Source organism: Notechis scutatus, chromosome 1 (assembly GCF_049901735.1).
Source record: "Notechis scutatus isolate UNSWTSFEM ecotype Mainland chromosome 1, rNotScu1.2, whole genome shotgun sequence".
Taxonomy (NCBI): Eukaryota; Metazoa; Chordata; class Lepidosauria; order Squamata; family Elapidae; genus Notechis; species Notechis scutatus.
The window spans coordinates 99649290-99674426 of NC_142009.1; the positions used below are offsets into that span (position 1 = coordinate 99649290).

Sequence of the window (25137 nt, forward strand, 5' to 3'; positions counted from 1 at the left end):
TGACCTTGGTTTCTTCTGGGCTGAATATATATTTTTTTGTTTGCTGAAATTTGGAAGCATTCTTTACCTTGGAGATAAGAGTAAACATTTCAAAGTGTAAAATTTACCTAGTCAGTATGATCATAGATATGAAGTAATAATTAGGTTTTACATTGATTCATTGTCATGTTCGGAGTTAATATTATATGGGCATCTTTTACATCCAAATAACATTTTTTTTTAAATGGAGAGAAATAGCTTACATATAGTTTCCAATTTGATTGTGATTAGTGACAGATGTAGTAGTAGTAGTAGTAGTAGTAGTAGTAGTAGTAGTAGTAGTAGTAGTAGTATTCTTTATGCTTCTAGTTTAGGGTACTTAGATGCCCAAAGCAGAGTAGCTAATATTATCTTCTCTCAGCTGAAGTCAAGTTTCATAGATTTATGACTGACCAAATTATTTTGGCACCTGACTCAGAATTTCTTACAAAAATTGCAGAAATGTCAGTGTCAGAGAGTAAAATTGAAATAACCTAAAAGAAATTCAGATTATTTTTCCACCCTTTTTTCTTGATATTCTAGATCTGCCTTGGTGACCCAGTGGTTAGAATGCAGTATTGCATGCTAACTCTGCCCACAATCTGGAATTCAGTCCTGAGGAGGCTCAAGGTTGACTTAGCTTTCCATCCTTCCAAGGTCAGTAAAATGAGAACCCAGATTGTTGGGGGCAATATGCTGACACTGTAAACCACTCGGAGAATGCTGTAAAACAGTATGGAGCAGTATATACATCTAAGTGCTATTGCTATTGTTATCGATTCCCCTATAATGATAGATCAACCATTCTCAATTTTCTTTTCTATTGCTAGAAAACTAAACATTTGCATTTGATATTTTGTAGCAATTTCACATTGTATTTGTACCCTAAGGATTCACTGCATTTCTTTTTCTTTTTTTTTTTCAAGAAAATATTTATTATTAGAGTTAAGAACATTTGAGGAGCTTTTTAGTACAAACCTCGTTTTAAGGCAAATGGTCAGGCCTATATATTAATGTGATTTCAGGAAAGGAACACACTGAACTAAGATTGTTTCAATTTTGTTATAATATAAGAACAATTAAAAGTGCTTCATGCTTTGACATACCCTACCCTGAGTGTGATACAGTTCACAGATACAGTTTAAGCAAATTCTTTACAGCAATACTAGAACTACATATTATTTACAATATGAAGAGATGTAAATGGGGCCTTGTACACTAGAGAGGTATGTATAATAGTATGTTTATGTAAAAACATGTGTTTCCTCCTTTGTATCTCATTTAATAGTTTCATATAATAGAGAAAAGACACTTTAATTCTTAATGTAACCAAGACATATTTGAGAATGATAGAAAAAAGACACCAAAACGGAATTGTTTTAAAATGGAGACAAAATAATGTTCAATTTCATTTAGGATTCACTGCATTTCTAATGTTATGGGTAGCAAATGCCTTCCGCTAAATTCAACTGAACTTTTTTGTGTGCAAATTTAGGATTGAACCACAAACTAAATATATTAAAACTTGTCAAGCTAAGTTCTAGTAGTACAGTGTCAGTTCTGGATGTGTGAAATTAGGTATGAAGCTTAAGATGATCTCAGGTTCTATATTACAGCTTCTGAGTGTTGCACCAATAATAGATGACTTCCACAGTGCAGTGCTCATAGAATCTCTGGACACATAAAGAAATGGCTGAGGCGGAGCTGATGAGGCTGCACTGGCTGCGATTTCATCATGTGTGAGGCCATGCCTGCCCTCAGCCTGCCTGCCCTCGGCCGCGCCTGCCCCTTGGCCCGCCTGCCTGCCCTCGGCTGTGCCATTCCTCCATGCCATGGTGCTTTAGCATTGCAATCGGCTGCCTCATCATCATTTGCAGCAGCAGTAGCACCTGCCTTCTGGCCACTCTCCTGCCCGGTGCCTCACTCCACGTGGTCTGCCCCTCCTCCGCCACCACCAGCCCTGGGCCTTGCTCTCACCACCCAACACCACCGGATCCCGGCCCCGGTATTGGTGCCAGCATGGACAGACCTGCCGCCGAAGTGCTCCTGACGCTGCTCAGGCAGGCGGTGAGGCAGCAGGGAGAGCTTGTTTGAAAGTTGAAGGATGAGAAGGCTCCTCAGATGGATGTGGACAAAGCTGTGGCTGAACTCAAAGCTCAGAAGAGAATCCTAGAAGCCAAGAAGTTGGCTCTGCAGCATAAGAATGATAGTGTGGACAGTGTTAAAATAGAAGATACCTTGAAATGGAGATTTTTCTATGAGCAAGCATTTTCTATTTATGGAGGAGTGAGTGGCCTGTATGACGTGAGTGGTCCTGTGGGTTGTGCTTTGAAGAACAATATAATACAAGCCTGGAGGCAGCACTTCATCCAGGAAGAGCAGATAGATTGCACCATGCTTATGCCTGAAGCTGCTCTAAAGACCTCTGGACATGTGTACAAATTTGCAGACTTCATGGTGAAAGATGTAAAAAGTGGAGAATGCTTCCAAGCTGATCACCTCCTGAAGGCCCATTTACAGAAGCTGATGTCAGACAAGAAATGCACCACGGAGAAAAAGATGGAAATGGAGAATGTGATCATGCAGTAGGACAACTATAGTCAGGAGCAGCTTGCAGATCTGTTTGTCAATTAAAATGTGAAGTCCCCCCAAACAGGAAATGACCTCACTGCTCCGGTATCTTTCAATCTCATGTTCAAGACCTCCATTGGTCCAGGAGGAAATATGGACACTTGAGGCCAGAAAGTGCACAGGAAATCTTTCTAAACTTCAAACGCCTTTTGCAACTCAACCAAGGCTTTTGCTGCTGCTCAGATCGGCAATTCTTTCTAGAATGAAATCTCTCCTCGCTCAGGTCTCATTCAGGGTCAGGGAATTCACAATTGCAGAATTTGAACATTTTGTGGACCCCAGTGAAAAATGTCATCCTAAGTTTCAAAATGTAGCCAACTTCCACATCCTCTTGTATTCTGCCAAAGCCCAGACCAGTGGGCAGCCAACCTGTGTCATGCATTTGAGGGAAGCCATTGAGCAGGGTGTGATACTTCATTGTCCGGATCTATCTCTACCTCATCAAATTTGGCATGTCTCCAGAGAAGCTTCATTTCTGGCAGCACATGGAGAACGAGATGGCTCATTAGGCCTGTGACTGCTGGGATGCAGAGTCCAAAACCTCCTATGGTTCGATTGAAATTGTTGGCTGCACTGATCGTTCCTGCTATGACCTCTCCTGCCATGCCAAAGCCACCTCTTGTTGCTGAGAAGCCTTTGAAGGAGCCGAGAATCACCAACATGGTTCAGTTTGAAGCCAACAAGGGAGCCATAGGGAAGGTATGCAAGAAGGATGCCAAGCTGGTGCTGGAGTATCTTGCCATCTGTGATGAGTGTTACATCAGTGAGATGGAGACACAAGGGGAATTTACAATTGAGACAGAAGGGAAAACCTTTCAGGTAACAAAGGACATGATCAACATGAAGATATTCCAGAAAACCTTGCATGTGGAAGAGATTGTCCCCAACATGATTGAACCTTCCTTTGGGCTTGGAGGAATCATGTACACGATATTTGAGCATACATTCTGTATCAGGGAGGGAGATGAACAGCGAACATACTTCAGCTTTCCTGCTGTGGTGGCTCCATTTAAATGCTCCATCCTTCCTTTGAGTCAGAACCAGAAATTCATTCCATTTGTGAAGGAACTCTCTGAAGCTCTGACCAGAAATGGGGTCTCCCACAAAGTGGATGATTCTTCTGGATGCATTGGCTGGCAGTATGTGAGGACGGATGAAATCAGGGTGGCCTTGGGGATTACATTTGACTTTGACACCGTCAACAACCTCCCCCCCAGCCATCTTAAGAGATCGCAATTCCATGTGGCAGATACAGGCCGAGACCTCAGAGCTGCCAGTCCTGGTGGGCGACCTGGCCAACGGCAACATAATTTGGGCTGACATGGAGGCCAAATACCCTTGAGGGTCAAGAGACAGGCAAAAAGGATGTGATGGAGGTCTGAAGCTAATGGCATAAAGGAAACCTTGTCATGAAATCCATTTTTAATTGACCATGTTAATAGAAGTTTTATGATATGTATTATTTGACATATTGCTTTGTTCGCAAACCCAGGGCCCCCCTGGTTATCCAGTCCCTTAATTCCTATCTCCAATAACTCCAATTAAAATGGCTTAAAACAGAAAAAAAAGAAAAGAAATGGTTTAGAGAAGCCAACAATAAAATCTTTGGAGGCTGATTAAGGAATCTTATGGTTGTATGATTTTTATCAGTGATGTAATTGGGGAACCATGATGGTGTTTTTCAAAAATTAGGCTTTTTGGACATGCTGTGAGAAAGGGAGGGTAAACAATAGAGAGAATGTTCAATTCCAGTTGTTATAACACGGGAATTTAGAACTGACCTTCCAGAAAGTATGAATTATCCAGAATTATTAGAGAAACCTACGCTAGTGGAAAAATTGACCTCAAATGTCTGCCATATTGTTCTTCCAATTAAAATATGTCGGGCAATCGTAAAAGCAGAACCAGTCTAATTTCAGGTTTGTGAAGGTGGGAATGTGCATTTTTGTGCCACTGAAGGTTTTTTTTTTTTTTTTAAAAAAAATCCTAGTCAGCATATTCTGAAAAATGGTGAGCTGTTAGTTTCTTTGATTTGCTATGATAGCTTTTTATCTCCTGACACAGTATGCTTATGAGTACAAATTGTACCATTTTGCTCTAAAATTTGAGCTCTCTTGCTTTCTTTAACTGTCACATTAGAATTTGTTGGTGACTTGTCATAAAAAAATTAAATTGCATTCTGAATTTTATGTGTTTATATTGCAAGTACTTTGAACCTCCCAAATATCAGTATCATGAATTTTAAAAAGCACATTCATTCTCTATGAATCCTTTCAATTAATATCTCTGAAATATGGCTTGAATATTGTTCACAAGAAGGACTTGGATTTATAGCAAATTTAAGGAAATGGATATTTGGATGGTTAAACTGTATCCATTAAAATATATTTTAAAGTACAAAACTCAAAAATCTGTACACTGTTATTGCTTAAATCTTGGCATGTTTGAAGCCATCATAAAAGACAAGCTTCTGTGAAAGTTTGTTTTTTTCTACCCAGTGATACATTTTATACATACATACATACATACTTACATACATACATACATACATACATGTGTGTGTGTGTGTGTGTGTGTGTGTGTGTGTATACCATTTTTATTTCTGCCAAAGTAGATAATAGAATGAATGAAAAATTGTTTGAATAAATCTTTTTCTAGAAGAATCAAACTAGATTGCCTTTGGTTTATTCCAAAGCAAATTAGACCACTTCCAAACTTCTAAAGTGGAACTCCAAAATAATACTTTGGATTATTACATATTTCTTACTAGTCTCACTTCTATTGCTTTTCAAAGTAGAAATATAGAAAAATGAACTTTCAATATATTAGTGGTTTTGGTTTAATCATAAGCTTCTCTCATTGTTTATAAAACTCTATCTTCCCATCCTATCTATTATCTACTCTATCATATCTATCTGTCTATCACCTGTCACGTATCATCTATCATCTGTCTATCTAGAATGTAGGAGTCAAGAATTTGTATTCACAAATTACTTTTAAAGAATTTTGTGGATTTCAGTTCAGGACAAATTGAGAGAAAGAGAATTGACTTTATAATTCCTGTTGAAAATGCAAAAAAAGGGTGGTAGGAATGGTTTGGGAAGTTGTAGAAGACATGAGTAGCCTGAGATTAAAGGTGCGCAACCTAAAGTTAAATAGAGTCCCCAGAGCAATTCCAAAATTTACCATTGATTTATCCCATTCAGCATCTGAATAGCAGCTGTAAGCTCTCCTGTTGCTTGAAATACTATTGACAAATTTTGATAGATGGTTTTAGTGTTCTTGTCTAACTGCAGGCATCAGACTACTGGCATTTATTATCTCTTTATATGCTTATCCAAACATACTTCTAGAGCCATTGCAAGGATTTAATTTGTTTAAATGTATTAAAATCAGAACTTTTTTTTTTTACAAGGGAAGAAGAGGCAAGGGGACCAATTTATTTTTTATTCATTTATTAAGAAATTTTATGTGGCTGCCCAACTTATTTATGATGACTCTGGCTGGTTTACGGAAATAGAACCCTGAATATAAAACCCAATAAACCTTCACTCAGATTAATCAGTTATAACTTTATTCAATTCTTCCTTCACTCATCAATATAGGAGAACATTATCATCAAATGATATTGCCTACAACTTACGACAATCCAATCTGGACACCAACTATTGCATCATTATCAGTGTAACAATATCCTCTTTATGCTATTGAGTAACAATCTGGCTATTATGACCCAGTTTGTCAAGCCAAGGCAGACTGCTAGAGAGTCCTTTAATACTCCAAGTAAATGTTCCAACAAACAACTCTCCAATGACAGGTAAGGCTCCATCCCATGTTACCCTGAAGGCAGCTATCCTCAGTCCTCCAAACAACAGCCTGTATATAACAAAGAAAGTCCACAGAGCAGGAACACACTTACAAAGCAATGTCCAGGGTCCCAAGTCCAGTCCACCCAGCTAAGTGAATCCATGAGTCAAACTATAGTCCACAAGGCAAAGCCAAGGCACAAAACAAAAGGCAGTTTCTAGGCAAGGCAAAAAAGGCAAAAGGCAGTCTTCAAGGCTAAGCAAGGTAAAAGGCAAAAAAGGCATGAGTCAAATCTGGGGGAGTGTAAGCCAAAATAAACAATTGTTCCTGACAAAGACTAACTCCACATGGCTTCTCCTTAAGTCAATCCACTCCAGGTGTTCCTTGCAAGGGGGTGGTGTGTTCTCCTGAGTAGCCTTGCACCTCTCCTCTAAACTTATCTAAGCTCAGAGGTGATATTCAGCAGGTTCTGACTAGTTCTGGAGAATCAGTAGTGGAAATAGTAGTGGAAATAGTAGTGGTAAAAAGATGGCGACGCCCAACTAGGAAGGTGAAGACCTCGCTCCTGAAGCATTACCTCCCTATAAAGCCATCACCCGCACCAGAAACCACTTTTAAAGATGCTGTTACATCAGTAACCGTGAGTAAACCTGAGCCCAAAAAACAAGCCCAAAAACGCTAGATTCTGAAGCCGGTGGAGCCCAAATATTCCTGCTAACAGATCCGGAGCCCTCATCTCCTTCCCCAGAGAAACAAAGCCCTCTCCTTCACTCGGAGCCTGCCTACAGAGAGCAAATAACCTACCCTCATTTGAATCCCTCACACAGCTGATAGAAGTTGTCTTCCACGCCAGACAATGCATTTCTTTTAATATCCCCCACGCAGTTTTCACATCTGTTAGCTGGCAGAAAAAAGAAATAAACAAGGAGGGAGGAAAAAGCCCTGAGGCTCATACCCGAAGAGGGCCCCTCCATCCGAACTAAGAAGAGACTTGGCGTGGCTAGATCAAAGCTGTGGCTGAAGTAAAAGGAAAGGAGCGATCTTGCAACAGCGTGCTTAATCCTGGTGGAAAATCACTCCAATTTCTGCAGTGGAATTTTCCTTGGAAAGTGGAACTCTAAGGAGGAAAATAGCTGCGATTAACGATCCGGAGTTACTACCAGATTTAGTTGGAAGTAAAGGACAGATCGGATAAGTTAACCCAAGCCACGTGACTGTATTTTTTTTTTCTACTACTCAACTTGAAGAGCTTTAAGAAAGTTTTACACTATTTCAAAAACCCTTTGAGCATCGTGTTACAACTACAGAGTAATAGCAATCTACTATTACAAAGAGCAACAAATTCCTCTCAGTCAACAACAGCATTAACCCTTTCCTTGCAGACTCTTAATACTACCTCATTACTTTAATCAAACACTGATTAACTCATTACCTCAAAACTTACAACTTTTCTACATCATCACCTATCTCAATGGTTAGATAATCAATTTCTATAAAATATTTTATTAATGGTTCAATTGATTTATTGTCCTAATTGATTAGTGTGACTAGAGTGTTTAGTGCAAATAGTGTGATTACTGACTAGTTGAAAAGATCAAGATTCATGTAATTTAATTGAATAGTAAAATCAATGATTTAGTGAATTTAAATGAACAGTGTGATTAATGATTAGTGTAATTAATTGATTAGTGTTTAGAGTAATTAATTGATTAGGCTGATTGATTAATTAATTGATTAATTAATTGAAAATGAATTAATTGATTAGTGATTAGAGTAATTAATTGATTAGGCTGATTGTTGCTCAGGAATATTATCTGACTAGAGAGATTACTGCAATTGATTGTTTGATGTGATATTGGCTATATAGATTACCCAAAATTGTTCCTTTAATTAATTCAATCAACGTACTATCTTAACAAACCTACCATGCCAAAAAAGAAAATCCAATGTCAAACCACAACCTAAAGAGAAGATAATCCCCACCAATGAACCACAAGACTCCTGCACATGCCTTAAATGCTACAAAATCTAAAGGATAATGAAAACTCCATCAAATGTTCTCTGTGTAAAAATACGCTCATCATGACTGCTTGGGATTACCTGAGCAAATGATTCAATACCTAGAATCATCCAATGAGTTTCCATATCTCTGCAAATCATGCAGACCCAAACTGGATCTGTCTGAAAGAGTTGATACCATCGAAACCATTGAAACATCCCTTAACACCATAGTAGCATCCCTGGACGCCGTAAAAGAAAGAATATCCAACCTTGAAAAAAAAGACACAATGCAAAAACATGAACATCCAATAGCTACAAACCACATCTCTACCCAACAACCACAACCCAATCCAAAACCCAATCCACAAATAAACACAACCCAGACAAATATTGATATCCCAATCCTCATCAGAGAAGCCGTTGAGCGTGAACGGAAACGTCCAAACGCCATCTTATTTAGTCTAGAGGACATCAATGACAATGATGACATCACAACTGTCCGAAACATCATCAGTGATTATCAAGCATCAACCATCTCTGCTGATGAAATACTTGACATTTCCCGCATTGACCGAGAGCTCAAAAACAGAGATGGCTCTGTGGCCCCACGCTTGTGCAGGGTCATCTGCAAAAATGAATCAAGCAAACGTAAATTCATTTACACTATAAATTCACTCGCCAAAACCAACACCAACCATAAGAACCTCCGTTGTCGCCCTGACCTAACCATACAGCAACGTGCCCGCTCCGTGTACTCCGCACTGAACTCAAAAACGTCTAGACAATGGAGAGAAGGACCTGTACATTGACTACCATGCTGACTGTATCAAAAGTAAGCCACACAACCCGCAACTCAGCTTTAACCCTCAACCACAACCCTACCTCAACCGATCCACCATCACCCAAGACTAGGCATGCACGCCCTAACTACCTCAATTCCAACTACTACTGGCCTTAAATGCAAACTACTCAATGCAAGAAGCCTCGTGAATAAAATACCTGAATTTTTCCTCCTACTAAATATGGCTAAATTCGACATTATATTTGTCTGTGAAACATGGCTCAATGCATCTCTCCCTGACTCCATTACCACAGTAAGGGATTATCATGTTTACCGATCAGATCGTGAAATTCGTAGAGGAGGTGGTGTTGCTATCTTCTATAAAAAGTCCTTACATCTAAAAAATATCCAAGTTACCCAGGAGCTTGATCTTCCTGAGACCATCATCTGTGAACTATCCTTAAATATCACAATTCGATTCTTACTATGTTACAGAGCACCTGATTATGACATCGAACATGTAAACAAGCTAAATACATTACTAACATGGGTTGCATCCTGCCCATACCCTTTTATCTTTCTTGGTGATTTCAATCTACCTCATATTGACTGGACCCTAAATGAATGTACAACTGAAATCATACACACAACCTTCTACAATGCTATTACAAATCTGGGACTGGAACAACTAGTAACCAACAACACTAGACTAAACAACTGCCTCGATCTCATCTTCTGCAATAGTTTGAATTTAATTTACGGAATACAAACTAAAGAACCCTTTTCCAGCAGTGACCACAATATGATTGACTTTTGTCTCAACATACGCCCACACAAAAATCACCACAATGATGTAATCCCCAATTGTAACTTCAAAAAAGGCAACTATGATCTTATAGACAACGATCTCTCATCCCTTGATTGGCAATCTCTATTCACTGGATGCAATACTGTTGAAGACCATTACAACATATTTTTACTTGAAGTCAAAAGAGTCATCAAACTATATGTACCAACAACAACTCCCAAAACAAAACAAAAAGCAGATTACCCATAACAATAAGGAAACTTCAATCCAAAAAGAGATCACTCTGGCGGAAAAACAAATCTGGTCATGTTGCCAATTTCAAAAGCCGATACAAAAATTTATGCCACCAGATAAAGACCGAATGCACCAATTATCACATTAAACAAGAGGAAAACCTTCTAAGCACCAATTCTACCCGTGCTTTTTACAATTTTGTAAACAACAAACTAAAAGACTCAAGGTCCATCCCACCCTTGATAGGACCTGATGGTAAAGACTGCAACGATGACACCATTAAAGCCAACCTCTTTAACACATTCTTCGGCTCAGTATTTGTAAACAGCAACGGATCATGCCCAGTATTTCCTAGCCATACCACAGATAACAACAATGATCTAATACATATCGATTTTACAGAAGACAATGTTGAAAAAGCACTACGCAATCTAAAACCATCTCTATCTATTGGACCGGATGGAATATGTGCCTACTTCTTAAAAAAGCTATCCACTGCCATAGCCAAACCTCTAAGCATAATCTTTGAAAAATCTTTCAGGACCAGCTCCTTGCCAAAACTATGGTCACAAGCCACAGTCATCCCCATCTTCAAAAAGGGAGACCCAAGCCTAGTTGAAAATTACAGACCAATCTCCTTATGCTGCGTCACCTGTAAAGTCATGGAATCAATTATTAACCAATCCATCATCCTCCACTTAGAGACAAACAACCTACTCTCCAATAAACAATTTGGTTTCAGAAAAAAAACTATCCTGTAATCTGCAACTCTTACACTGCAAAAACATATGGGCGACACAACTCGACCAGGGCAAAGCAATAGACGCAATCTACATAGACTTCTGTAAAGCCTTTGATTCAGTGGTACACGACAAACTACTCCTAAAAATAAAATCCTATGGTATCTCTGGACAACTGAATAACTGGATAGAAGCATTCCTGGCAAACAGACAACAAATGGTCAAAATTGGGAGCATCCTATCAAATTCTGTACCTGTCAATAGTGGTGTCCCCCAAGGCAGTGTTCTAGGACCAACTCTCTTCATACTCTACATAAATGACCTCTGTGATCATATTAAGAGCAATTGCGTTCTTTTCGCTGATGATGTGTGAAGCTGTTGTGTGATGATGTAAAGCTGTTCAATACCACAGACAATACTGCTACCCTACAAAAAGATCTTGACTATGTATCAGAATGGTCAAACAAATGGCAACTTCAAATCTCAACAAATAAATGCTCTGTCTTACATATTGGCAAAAAAAATATCAGAAAATAAAATACAAGCTGAATAGTCAAGATCTTGTTGATGACCCAAGCTCTGTAAAGGACCTTGGAATACTCACCTCTAATGATCTAAGTGCTAGAGCCCACTGCAACTACATAGCCAAAAAGGCATTAAGAGTTGTTAACCTAATCCTACATAGCTTTTTCTCTGGTAATATCACACTACTAACCAGAGCATACAAAACATTTGCTAGACCAATACTCGAATACAATTCATCAGTCTGCAACCCACATTACATATCTGATATTAGCACAATTGAGAAAGTCCAGAAATATTTCACGAGAAGAGTTCTCCACTCCTCTACTCATTGTAGAATACCTTATGCCACCAGACTTGAAATTCTAGAACTAGAAAACCTTGAATTACGCCATCTTCGGTCTGATTTAAGCATGGTATATAAAATCATACATTGCAATGTCCTACCTGTCAATGAATACTTCAGCTTCAACCATAACAACACAAGAGCACACAATAGATACAAACTCAAAGTTAACCGCACCAAACTTGATTGCAGGAAATACGACTTCAGCAATAGAGTAGTCAATGTCTGGAATACTCTACCCGACTCTGTAGTTTCTTCCCCAAACCCCAAAAACTTTAACCTTAGACTGTCTACTATTGACCTCACCCCTTTCCTAAGAGGTCTGTAGGGGGCGTGCATAAGCGCACCAACGTGCCTACCGTCCCTGTCCTATTGTTTCTCTTATTCTTCTTTTATTTTTCTTATATGTACCCATTTCATGTATTCACAACTATGTATACACTTATACTTATTATCTTGTAAACAATTGGCAAATCAAATAAATAAATAAATAAATAAATAAAATTTTGAGTAGTTCGTAGAACCAGCAAATACCACCTCTGACTGGCCCCACCCCATCTACTCTCTGTCTCCTGAGTCCCAGCTGATTGGCTAGGTCTTCTTTTTTGCCCTGCACAGGAGAACGGAGCTGGGAAGCAGGTTAGTGAGGTGGGGAGGGAAAGGGATTTTATAGTATCCTTCCCCTGCCACGCCCCCCAAGCCACACCCCCCAAGCCAAGCTATTCCCACCAAGCCACACCCATAGAACGTAGTAAAAAAAATTGAATCCTACCACTGCCTAAGCTCCATTCTTCATGCTCTTGGATCAAGTGGAGGAGGCAGCTGGACGTGGCCAACTCAACATCACTCACATCGAGGCACGCATCTCCTCACCTGGCCTCTCATGACTGTGGGGATTCTACAACAGTTGTAAGTGTAAAAAATGATCATAAGTCACTTTTTTTTAAGTGCCATTGTAACTTTGAATGGTCACTCCACACAAGCAAAGTACCAGCAAAGGAGGAAAAAAAAACTCCAGAGAAGTTCCAGAGATAGGAAGTCTAGTCCTGCCAAGAATGTAATAAGGGTTAACGGAGAGGCAGTTTCTGTAAGCAACTCCAGAATGTTTCCTTCCTGCCTTCCTTACAGGATTAGGCCAGTAATTTCTTCTAACAACTGGTTCTCCAAACTGCTTAGAATGTTAACAACCGGTTCTAGAGAATAGTTGCGAACTGGTAGAATCCCACCCCTGGCTGGGAGGCAGTTGCTCCCAGCACTGACTTTTCAAATGTCAGTTACTCATTTGTGCCATACCTCAGGATTGAATAAAAAAATATCAACTGTATATTGAACCTGGGGACTTGGATACTTGAGATTACTATTTCCTACTATCTTTCTGAGAACTAGGGAAGGTCAAGTCTAAATGCTTTCTCAAACTACATTTCTGCTTCAGACTCTAATTTCTTTTATCTGATCGCTATGTTTGTTGCACCTTTTCCTCTGATTCCTCAAGGATGTTACTACTGCTCACTGCATTATACTAAGGGTCTTGTTCATTAAGGTAGTCCTTGACTTACAACAGTCCATTTAGTGACCATTTGAAGTTACAATGGCACTGAAAAAAGTGACGCATGACTATTTTTCCATACATTTGATAGTTGCAGCATCCCCATGGTCACATGATTTATATTCAGATGGTTGACAACTGGTTCATATTCATGATGGCTGAAGTATCCTGGGGTCATGTGATCATATTTTGTGACCTTCTGACAAGCAAAGTCAATGAGAGAAAGAGGGTAGCATATTCTGACTAATAAAAGTAATATTAGCATTCAGAACTTTGATTTTTTTTTTTTGAGTCTGATCTACCTTGAAGGGCTGACAATGTCTGAAGTGTTTGTGCTTCTAATATGGAAGTTTCATTTTTCCTATTTTGGGGCCAGACAATCCCCAGAATACCACAGATCATTTCTTATTCTAGAGCAGGTGTCTTCAAAGTTGACAGCTTTAAGACTTGTGGACTTCAACTCCCACAATTCCTCTTCCAGTCATGTTAGCTCAGGAATTCTGGGAGTTGAAGTCCACAAGTCTTAAATTTGCCAAGTTTGAAGACCCTTGTTCTAGAGGATGCGCATCAAGAAATGTGTCTTCTCTAGGATATTCAGATCAGCCAATTCCTTTCTTTTTCTGAATGTGCTGGGAATGAACTTCTGTGTTTTACATATCCTTAATGAAAAGCAGTGCCAATTTTCAGTGAATTAATTTCATTCACTTATAATGTTTTTTAAAAAAGGAAATCTTATCATGGAGAACTAAGTAGAAGCTGAAATGTAGGCACATGAATTCCATAAACAAATGAACACCAAGATAAACCCTGGTTTGCGTCATAATTTAGATATTATTATTAAGCAAATAATTCATGTTTATAACTATTTATAATAAGGTTTTAATTATTAACTGATAAATCCCCTAGTCTATACTTAGGACATGGAATTACAGATAACATTAGATCACACCCTTTAATGTCTGACTGTGCATCTACCAGTCACTTTTTAATGTGACTACTTCCTACAACATAACAATGCAAATCTACCTATTTCTTCTATCTTTATGTTACATTTTCTCTGTACTGGAAAATATCTGATGTCCAGTTCTGATTCTTTTTAGGAAGCATTGTAAATTCTCTTAAAACTGAGTTTAGCATGTATTAGGTCTTCTAAATCTACTTATTAAATGAATGATTTGGAATAATTCTTAAAAAAGTATCAATATTATTAAGTATTCAAATAGTTATACTATACTTTCTTCATTGCTTCATAAATTAGATATAACCTGGATATTTTTTTGTTCTTAGGTAAACAATAATTGTAATCAGTTCCATATTGATCTCAGGTTTCTTTGGTTGTGCAATGTTGGCAAAATCATACATTGCTGATGGACTAAGTTGGTTCAATATATTGCTAAAATTTCCACTCAACATTGAATGTCAATACCTGTAACCATGAAATGGAATAAGGGAACTGCTAGGGATGTAGATGTTAATACAAACTTTTCCCTACACAGTCTTCCTGCAGAGAAACAGAATTAGATGTATTTGTTAGATGGCCCATTGTGGTTACCTGCACCCAAGAATCATCCTAGTTGTTTATGGAGTTAATTGGGAATTTTTCTTTCCTGATCCCAACATTGGCTGAATTGCCTTGTTGTGTTTCAGAGTATGAAGAAATGTAATGGCACTTTTGTGGCAATTGGACAGTTTCTACTCCTAGTGGCAAACTAAAAATGATCTAATGCACATTAGAACTTTTAGCTTTGATAATAGCTATTGCTTGAATGGTTTTTGACTTGTGGCTGGGAAAGAAATTCTGAATTCACTGTAAAAAAATTCCTGGAGATGGGCTTTACCTCATTGGCTGAGTTCATAATTTTCACAGAAGTCATTTAGTGCACCTGTAATATTTTCCAATAGATACCTGGTGAATATTTTAGCATACAATAAAGAATTAAAATATCAATAGTCCTACCTTTCATAAAAACAATGTAAGGACAAAGTTATAGAGGCTGGGATCTCAAAAAACTATTTTATCAGGAACAACATTTTTAAACAGTTGCATTGTTGTAGATGCAATGGGCAAATGAGATGCCATTGCTGATTTCTGTATCTCCACTGTATGAACATCAGTTGGCCACACGATTAGACAGCTGGGATTATATAAGGGCATTTCTGTCAGTCTTTGACAAATTATTTATTTCCGTTTTCTTAATTGATACTAAGGGAAAACCTAGGGCATCTTTTACAGCATCTGGGCCATTTCACATGGAAAAATCCCCAAGTAGATTGATATTATTTGTTTCCATAATTGTTGCACCAAACACTACCTTACACTAATACTTCCTTTCCATTTGTAATTGCTTGAGATTGCCAAATAAATGATTGAAAAATGTTTGTCATCAACCCACAACTGCATAAAAGAGTGTGCCTTGAAGCAATTACACTTGTGCAGAAGAGTGTTTTGCACCTGTATTGAATTCCCATAATCTCCCAATCAGCATTAATTTAGCAAAGGATTATGTGAGTTGAAGTCTAACCGATCTGAAGGGCACTCGGTTGAAAAAGATTATCATGTCAGATATACTGTAGCACTTATAAGGTCAAAAGCTCTGCTTCTGTTAATTTAGATTACATACTTTGAGGATAAATGAGGCAGAAGATTAGGGCACTGTGCAACGAAAAAATACAGTAAGTCTATGCTAATACAAATGTAAGAATTTCACTTTTTTAAAAAAAAATAATGAATCAAAATAAACATATTTTTGATGGACAGGATGAAAAGTTTTCTAAAATATATGTGAAAAATGCAAAACTGATATATTATTTAATCTGTAGCTGACATTCCTTAAAACAAACAAAATCTGAGAAATTTTAATTTAATTGTATTTACCATATTAAATGGATATGCCATTTCCCTTTCCAAACAATTCTGGGTGACTTACAATACCACGAAAATATTTTCAGACCAATTCTGATTTTTCCATAATGCGAAAGGAACAGAACAATACTTTATTGTGCAAATAAGGTAAAATATTCATTATGTGTCTTACTGAACTTTAATTATTTAATATGTAATTATTGAGTTTCAGGTCCAGAGAAGGCAAGAAGCAAACTGATGAAGTGGTGAAAATTAATGCATTTTGCTCATAGAGGTGATATCCCTTCAAATTTTAGCTTGGCTAATGAATCTAGGATTTTAAAAACTTTTTACTTTCCCAAAAATGCATCTGGAAGCATTGTGTGTCCATGGTAATAAAATGGTTAGAGAGTTAGACAAGAACTGGGGAGGCTCAGGTTTAAATCCTGACTGAAACTTGATTGTACAATTTGATAAAGTAGATAAATTGGTTGTACAATTTGATAAAGTAGATAAATTTGAATCACAATATAAGAAGAAAGAAATATGTACATTTTCAACTCTCTGAAGAAAGGTGGAATATCAGTGCAACAAATTATTTCCAAATTTATGCTATAAAATGCTGTAAAAGTGTGTGTGGGAGGGTGTTTTCCACGTTATTTTTATGGTTACTACTTCATTTACACCTGGCGTTTCTATAGGAAGAAACTTGTTCAATAGTGAACAAAAAATATGGGGGTTTTTTGCCTGTGTAGTTAAGTAATTTTAGCTAATCCGGTGATTTAGATTTGGCACTAACTCCTTTGTGGTTATATGTTAGATTTTTTTTATTGTGTTCAATTTTGAAGTTATTTATTTATATTGCTTGCAAATTGTGAGTGGGATGGTTTATAAATCTTTAAAATAAATATGAAAACAATTGCAGCATGAAAAGATGGCTTGCCCATCTCCCTTAAGAGCATCCCTTTTCAACACCAAATGTTTCTGTTCACATACTCATCATAGGACAATGCTGTGATGTGTTTGCACAGGTCTATTGTGTTTTTTTCCTCCCATAAAGGAAAACGGTACTAGCAGCACACACACATACACATGCACAGTACTAGCTTTATAGAAGCTAAATCTAGCTTCAATAAAGCTCTACCAGTATATATTATTAATATTTAATATTAATATTAATAAATATTTAATATTTATTTAAGAGACTTGTTCTCTTGGATACATTTCTCCCACTAAAGTTCTTTGATGTATGGCTAGAGCGGAGTGCATCTAGCTTTGAAAATCACTTTTGCGCTAAGGTTAGCTGAGTGAATACTGTATTTCCCCTTGAGTTCTGTAATGCAAGTATCTGTTCAGCAGCGATCACTTCAAGAACCTGCTTGGAGGAAGCTTTGAAGATGCTCGTTTATTAGCTGTCAGATGTTCTATAGCATGGTATTATTTTCTTCATCTTCACTTTTTTTTTTAATGAACTATCTTAAAGAAAAATGTTGTGGATGTCATTTTGAAATAGTTGAATGGTATTTAATGAATTGTCTTCTTCACATTTTAACTCATTCAAAATCTATATGATCCAGAGAGGGTAAATATCTTGATTTGCAAATATATGTTCAGCCTCTTCCCCATCTGACATATCTACAATCAGGCACTGGAAATGTTTTTTTTTTCCCCTTAATCTTCGAGCTTTATAAAGCGCCCTATTTTCTGAATGAATGTAGCTTCAGATAATGTCCAAAATGAAGCTTTTATTGTCATCTTCAGAATAAGATCAGCAGGTCCATGTCTGGCAATATGTTAAGACAATGATTAAAATCTTTTGGCATAATTCAGGTGTACTTGTGTGTGTGTGTGTGTGTGTGTGTGTGTGTGTGTGTGTGTAAGAGAGAGAGAGAGAAAAACACACCATACAAACACATATAAGTAAAAGAAAGTTACATTTTTTGAAGAAGTCAATTTTCTTCCACAGTTAATTACTATAACATTTAGCAGAATTTTCCTTCTTCTACCTCTAAAATGTTCTTAAAATATTAATGAAGTTCTGCGAAAGAAAAAAGTAATTACAAATACCAGCAAATCGAGATAGAGTGATTGGAGATGCAACCTCAATGAATAAAGATTATCTTGGTTTGGTTCTGGTTTACCATTGTTTTAAGCAAGGTTCTACACTGCCTTTTGAAAAATGCAAGGGATATACAAAACATTTTACATGTATTATCTACTGAAGCTGAATCAGCTGTTGGAAGAACTATCCATCTGGTTCAGTTTCAAGCCAGGAGAAAGGCACTGGAAACAAAATGGAGGCTGGAAGTTGATTGAAAAGACGGTCCATTTATTGGTGAACAGAACCACCACGGTTTGTGGTTCTGGTGCTGCTGACAAAATGGAATTAAGAGTGGGAGGGATTATACTTCTTTGGGCTTTGTATTTGAACTTTCTGTTCCTGTGTAAGAACATGTCCTTTATCACTCTATTGGCTGTTGTCAGATTTCTGTGGGGTCATGTATGGGTTATGTAGCAGTCATAACTGGCTCTATAGGCAAAAGAGGAAATGCAAATCTTAGGTGTTTGTCTAAGCTAATCTGGTCAACTTCTGGTTTATTGTTTATCAGTTCCAAGGTTTCTGTGACTTTGAAGTTTGGACTGCTCTGAGGTGGTACAATGAAGGGGCTTGTGTTATGAAAGGGTGTTGGGCAATTTCTATTGTGGTTAATGACTTTCATCCTGTGTAGGATCTTGGGTGCGGGGCTGCTTCTAAGCCTATCACTCTGCCTTTGTGCAAACTTTGCTGCAGGGAGCTTCAAAATATCCCATCTTGAATGGATTTGCAGTATTTGCTTTGCCTATGAATAGAGGTATCTAGATACTTCTCTTCGTCTTTCAATAATCTCTTTATCTCTTAAGTGTTGACATCTGCTGTGGGCTATTAAGAAAAAGTGGAAATAAAATGGGTACATTTCTGTCTACATAGGTCTCTCTCTCTCTCTCTGTCTCTCTCTGTCTCTGTCTCTGTCTCTGTCTCTCTCTCTCTCTCTCTCTCTCTCTCTCTCGTAACATCCTGTAATTATTTTACTACTGTTTTGTACTATTAGTTAGAACAGTTAAGGAGAAAATTATGATAGGAACAAGGAAAAGTCAGTTAAGAATTTTTATTCATATTGTGAAAAACATTTTCCATAGCAGAAATGTCACTGCCTCCCTGATAGATAAGCTTAATGTTTTTTTTTCTTGCCATATTGGATGTATGTTATACTTTATTTTCCTGGCAAATGACCAGATACATTACAGATGCATGTGCATTATAGATATTGCTAAGGTGTTCAATTTTTAGATTGTAACTGTAAAAACTGTGTTGACTAATTTTGTTGAGCTTTGTAGCAGAGAAATGTACTTTTGTTCACATTAATGTATTTATGTTGAAGTTAAATCTTTACTGTTGTTCACTTTTTTTGCTAGGAGTCAATTGTTTGATTATTTATATAGACAGGCGGAGTACAAAAAGCACACTTACCGCCATTATTTGCAATAGGGACATTTTTAAATGTAAAGGTTATATTCATCAATTTTTTTCTATAAGATGAGTAGCAGATAATACTTATCATGGGGTTTATGCTTATTTTTGTAGTCTTAAGTTGAAGAAGGAGAAAGCAGGGATTTCTTTCAATTCTTATTCTGAAACATTTAATGCAATTTAAGATTTTGTTTGGTCAGTACATGGAGCACTTGAGATGGTTCTGACAAAATGTTCAAAAAAGGCAATTAAGTTTGTAATGGAAATAAGTTTTTCCCATTTTATGCATTGACCATAAATGATAAACTATAAATCATTCTTTTTTTTAAATAAAGTTTTATTTGGGTTTTCACACATACAAAATACAAGTAAAACATCTTTTTTGAAAATAGCATGGTCCCAGGTTGAACTTCCTTATACAGACACAAAACTCAATTTCATGCTCCTTTTTGTATTCTATTCCCTATCTTATACTATTTTACATTTTCTATATAGTTTTTCCCCTCTTTTAATTTTCTCAATTTTATTTTGATTATCTCATCTAAATTCAAATCATTATATTTATACTTTTGTCTGTTCTGTTTCAATTTCATATTATCTTTTCTCATTAAACAAATTTTCTCCTGTAGTTACTAATTGGAGTATGACACCTTTATATCTTTTAATTACATCCATTCAGCTCTTATTTAAACTTCAATATATACCTTAAGGTTATGACCTTCAATATAATACATAATACATAACTTCCAATCAAATTCTACTTGGTACATTCTTATAATACACACTATATTCTTTAAAAAAAAAAGATTGTAAATATATGTAATTATAAACCCTCATTCCGTTCCAGTTCAGTTCTATCATTAATAATCATTAAAATCTTAACATCTTTAACACTTCTTTTCAATTAAACATCATACTTCCTTAAAAACACATATAATCTCAATAATTAATTTTCCCTTTATTTCTCTTCACATATGTTTTGTAAATCATTAAATATACCTATTGTTACATTTATTTATTGATAAGCATTCCACTGAATTACGATAGCTATTTTATCAGACATTTTAATCATACATTGTTTCATATTTTCTAAAATTATTTCTGTTTCTAATATAACCATACTATCTTATGTCCCTTTGCAGAATCCCTTTTTCCATTAAATTTTCACCCATTATCTCTAAATAGGCCCTGTTTCTCTATATTTTGTTTCTGTTCTTTATAACTTCTTTTCCTTCCTTTCTTTCTTTCTTTCTTTCTTCCCTCTCATCTTCTCCCTCTCCTTTTTACCCCCTTGTCTCTCTACTTCTAATTCTCTCTTCTGCATTTCCCTCTTCTGTTGCTTTCTGATTTTATACTTATTTTTCAGTCTATTTTTTTTTTTTGGAGTTGTTCCCAATCTTAAACTTTCCATTCTCTTTCCCCCCTTTCCTTTTTTCCCCCATCTAAGATTACTTGTTCATTAAAGATGGCTTCTTCTTTGTCGCAATCTTCTTGTTCTGCAGGCATTTCTTGTTGTTTCTCATAGTTCCAAATCACCATTTCTAAAAACTGAAATACGAAGCCAAAAGAACCTCTCCCTTCTTGTGCATCTTCTTTGTACTTTTTAAGTTCCATTTTCAGTTCTTCTAAAAGTGGAGTCATTTTAAACAGTTTTAAACAACCACCTGATTGATTTTAGTCATTCAAAACAATAACCAAGAATCCAGAAATCATCAAGTAATCCAGATAGTCCCGAGTTATATCTTCTTATTTCTTTTTTGACTTTCTCTTCCTGGGGTTTTTATTGCGATATTTCAGTTAGAATGTATCTTTTGGAAGTCTTGTTGAGATTTTACTGTGAGTTCTTTTTTTAATTCCAGGCAGTCTCCTCCCTTCCAGATCCTGTCCTTTTATTCTTTTTCTCTCCTTTCCTGTTTTCAAAAGCTTTTAATTATCCAGAAATCTTTATTATCCCTTTGACTTTTTATTTTCAGCATTAAATGCCTATTGATGTCAAAGTGGATTTTTTTTCCAATTTCTTGCTTAAGTCTCTTAGCTGTCAGTATAGGAAAAGGAGAAAAAAAAACCAAATCTTTTCCCTTTTCTCTCTCCTTCGCAGCTTAAAAATCTTCTTAGGGAACAATGTTATTGTTTTTTAACAGTTTCAATTCCAGGGTACCTTATTTGTTGCTTTTGCTGTTTGACCCAGTCAACCAAAACTTTCTCTTCTTATCTTCCTCCTGCACATTCTTTTCCGGTTGAGTTCTTCTTTGTGGTGGCCATTTCTGACCACCGTTGCAACCTCCTTCGGGAAAGGGAGTAATGGCCAGCTGGGGAGGAGAAATGTGGCTCTCCTCAACCCTGCAGGCAGTCTCCCCCCTCTTCACCACCTCTATGGGGTGGCTTAGCCCCGAAACCAGCCGGCTTGGGGCGCTCCAGCAACGAGCACAGATCGAAGCCTCGCAGAGATGAGGTTTCGGTCTGTCACTGAAGAAGCTCAAACCGGAAGTTCAAAATCATAAACCATTCTGATTGTCATGTTTTATCTCACCTCACTGTGTTGATATCTTTGTAATTAAACCTAATGTGTGATAGTTTTTGTACTGTTTGTAAATATTGATAGAGATATGGTCCGGTGTGTGTGTGTATGTCTCCATCATACATATTAGAGAATTGCTTGAGAATTAAGTGCTCTGTGTTTTTTTAACCAAACGCAAGCACACTAATTTCAGTGCTAAACATACTTGCTAGGGACTGAAGTTTTTTTTAAATTGCATGATTTGCATGCCTCTGCATAAGATTTTTTCCACTCAGTAAGTATCTCAGGTCTTGGGACATTATTCACAGTAATATTTTATTTCTTTCCTTCTATTTAAATATATTTTAAACTGCAATCTAAAGAAGATTCATAAAAATAGTTTACTGCCTGTTTGATTTTACTTGGTCCTAGAATGGATCTATCCATGTTCTTAGTTCTGACTTTTATTGCATTTGTGCTGCCAGATTTTTTTAAACAAAAGAGATGATTTGTCTATAGCCCAACTTTTCTTTTTATCAGCATTCAGAGTGTGCTCAACCCATTTCTGAAAAAACAAACTGGTTTTAATGTGAGTTATGAATTTAATGTAAGCTGGCCATTATTTTTTTTCCAGTATCATTACATTATCTGAATTTATTGATTCCTATTTGGCTTGTGTGATTTTGAAGCCTACTTCTCTGCATGGAGATTAAATATTTTGAGACGAGTTGTTTATCCCTGAGTGTCAGACAGCCCTTAGCCTAGCCATTCCAAAGTGTGAATTTCAAAGCAAAACCCTTTATTTTATTTTTTTTTTTTTACATTCCCCCCCCCCCCCAAAAAAAAAAAAAAAAAAAATCCTATTCTCCCTCACCAAAACAAGCCTTTCATCTTTGATCTTAAACTGTGGGAAAATAGTACCAAGGTAACAAAATAAAGACATATCTTTTGAGTAGTGTACTTAATAATGAAAATGTTCTTTATACAAATAACTGATTTTTGTTATCTTTTGTTATTTTTGTTATCTGCATAGAATTTCTAGATAAAGAAAAGGAGATATTTTATTAAATTTGTAGTCCAGTCAAGTTCTCAGTCACTGGGTTGAAAAAAATGCATAAAGAACAAAAGAAATTGTGCTGTTTCAGTCCATAGGATCCAAATAGGATAGTCAAATTAATCCAGAACCTTACTGTCATGATGTGTATGTACAAATTCTGGGAATTACAAATACAATTCCATTTTTCCCATATATTCAAACTATTGATAAATAGAATAGTAAAGCACTTCCTTACATAGATAATGGTATTGTGAATTATTTCTTCCTCCTCCATAAATTAGTTACCTGAGCACACTTGTAAGTGGATTATAAGCTTCCTAACAGACAGGAAGCAGCAGGTGAAGCTAGCCGGAATCACATCCAATACCTGTACAATCAGCACAGCCTCCCCCCAAGGCTGTGTGCTTTCTCCACTTCTCTTCTCCCTTTATACCAATGACTGCATTGCAAACAATCCATCTATTAAAATACTGAAGTTTGCAGTTGATACAACAGTGATTGGTCTCATTCGAGACAACCATGAATCTGCATACAGATGGGAGGTTGTACAACTTGCCTCGTGGTGTAACCAGAACAATCTGGAACTGAACTTGCTCAAAACCATAGAAATGGTGGTAGACTTTAGGAGAAACCTTCCCATACTGCCACCTCTTACAATACTAGACAACACAGTATCAACAGTAGAGATTGTCAAATTTCTAGGTTCTGTCATATCACAAGACCTAAAATGGACACCTAACATCAAAAACATCATCAAAAAAGCACAACAAAGAATGTTCTTTCTGTGCCAACTCAGAAAGCTCAAACTGCCCAAGGAGCTGCTGATATAGTTCTACAGAGGAATTATTGAGTCTGTCATCTGCACCTCTATAACTGTCTGGTTTGGATCTGCAACCCAACAGGACAGACACAGCTTCAGAGGATAATTAGGACTGCAGAAAAAACAATTACTACCAACCTGCCTTCAATCGAGGACCTGTATACTGTACGAGTGAAAAAGAGAGCTGTGAAAATATTTACAGACTCCTCATATCCCGGACATAAACTGTTTCAATTCCTACCTTCAAAACAACGTTATAGAGCATTGCACACCAGAACAACTAGATACAAGGACAGTTTTTCCCCAAACGCCATCACTCTACTAAACAAATAATTCCCTCAACACTGTTCAACTATTTACAAAGTCTGAACTACTATTACTATTAATTTTCTCATCACTCCTTATCACATATCCCCTCCCACTTGTGACTGTATGACTTTGTTGCTTGTATCCTTTCGATTTATATTGACTGTTTCCTAGTATGATTTGATTGCTTATTGTACCCTAAGACTATTAAGTGCTGTACCTTATGATTCTTGACTCTTGATGAATGTATTTTTTCTTTTATGTATACTGAAAGCATTTGCACCAAGACAAATTCCTTGTGTGCCCAATCACACTTGGCCAATAAAGAATTCTGTTTTATTCTATTCTATTAAGATGACTGGAAAGTATTTGTCTTTAAACCATTCTAAGAATATTTTTAAAAAATCAGGATGTTATTATAAAGCAATTCCAATTCTATATATGCATGTGTACAAATGCATATATAATACAAACTGAACAACTCTCTTTTTAACCCTACCTGTATCTTAATTCTAGAGTTAAAGAAGGGTTTACAGAGACTAATAGCACTCATCCCGCAATCCCTCAGTCTGGCAACTGGCTTTTCTGTAGCAGGTGTATTTTATTCTCTTTTGCCATCTTCTGGCCCCAAAGACTAACCCATCTGTCTTGGTTAGTGTCTAGTGGCTGTCCC

The 25137-nt window shown here is 36.8% G+C and overlaps 1 pseudogene; it reads left to right on the top strand.

Annotated features, from left to right (window-relative positions):
• The first annotated feature begins 2004 nt into the window (after positions 1 to 2004).
• On the top strand, positions 2005 to 4068 carry LOC113411110 (glycine--tRNA ligase pseudogene; annotated as a pseudogene).
• Positions 4069 to 25137: the final 21069 nt, after the last annotated feature.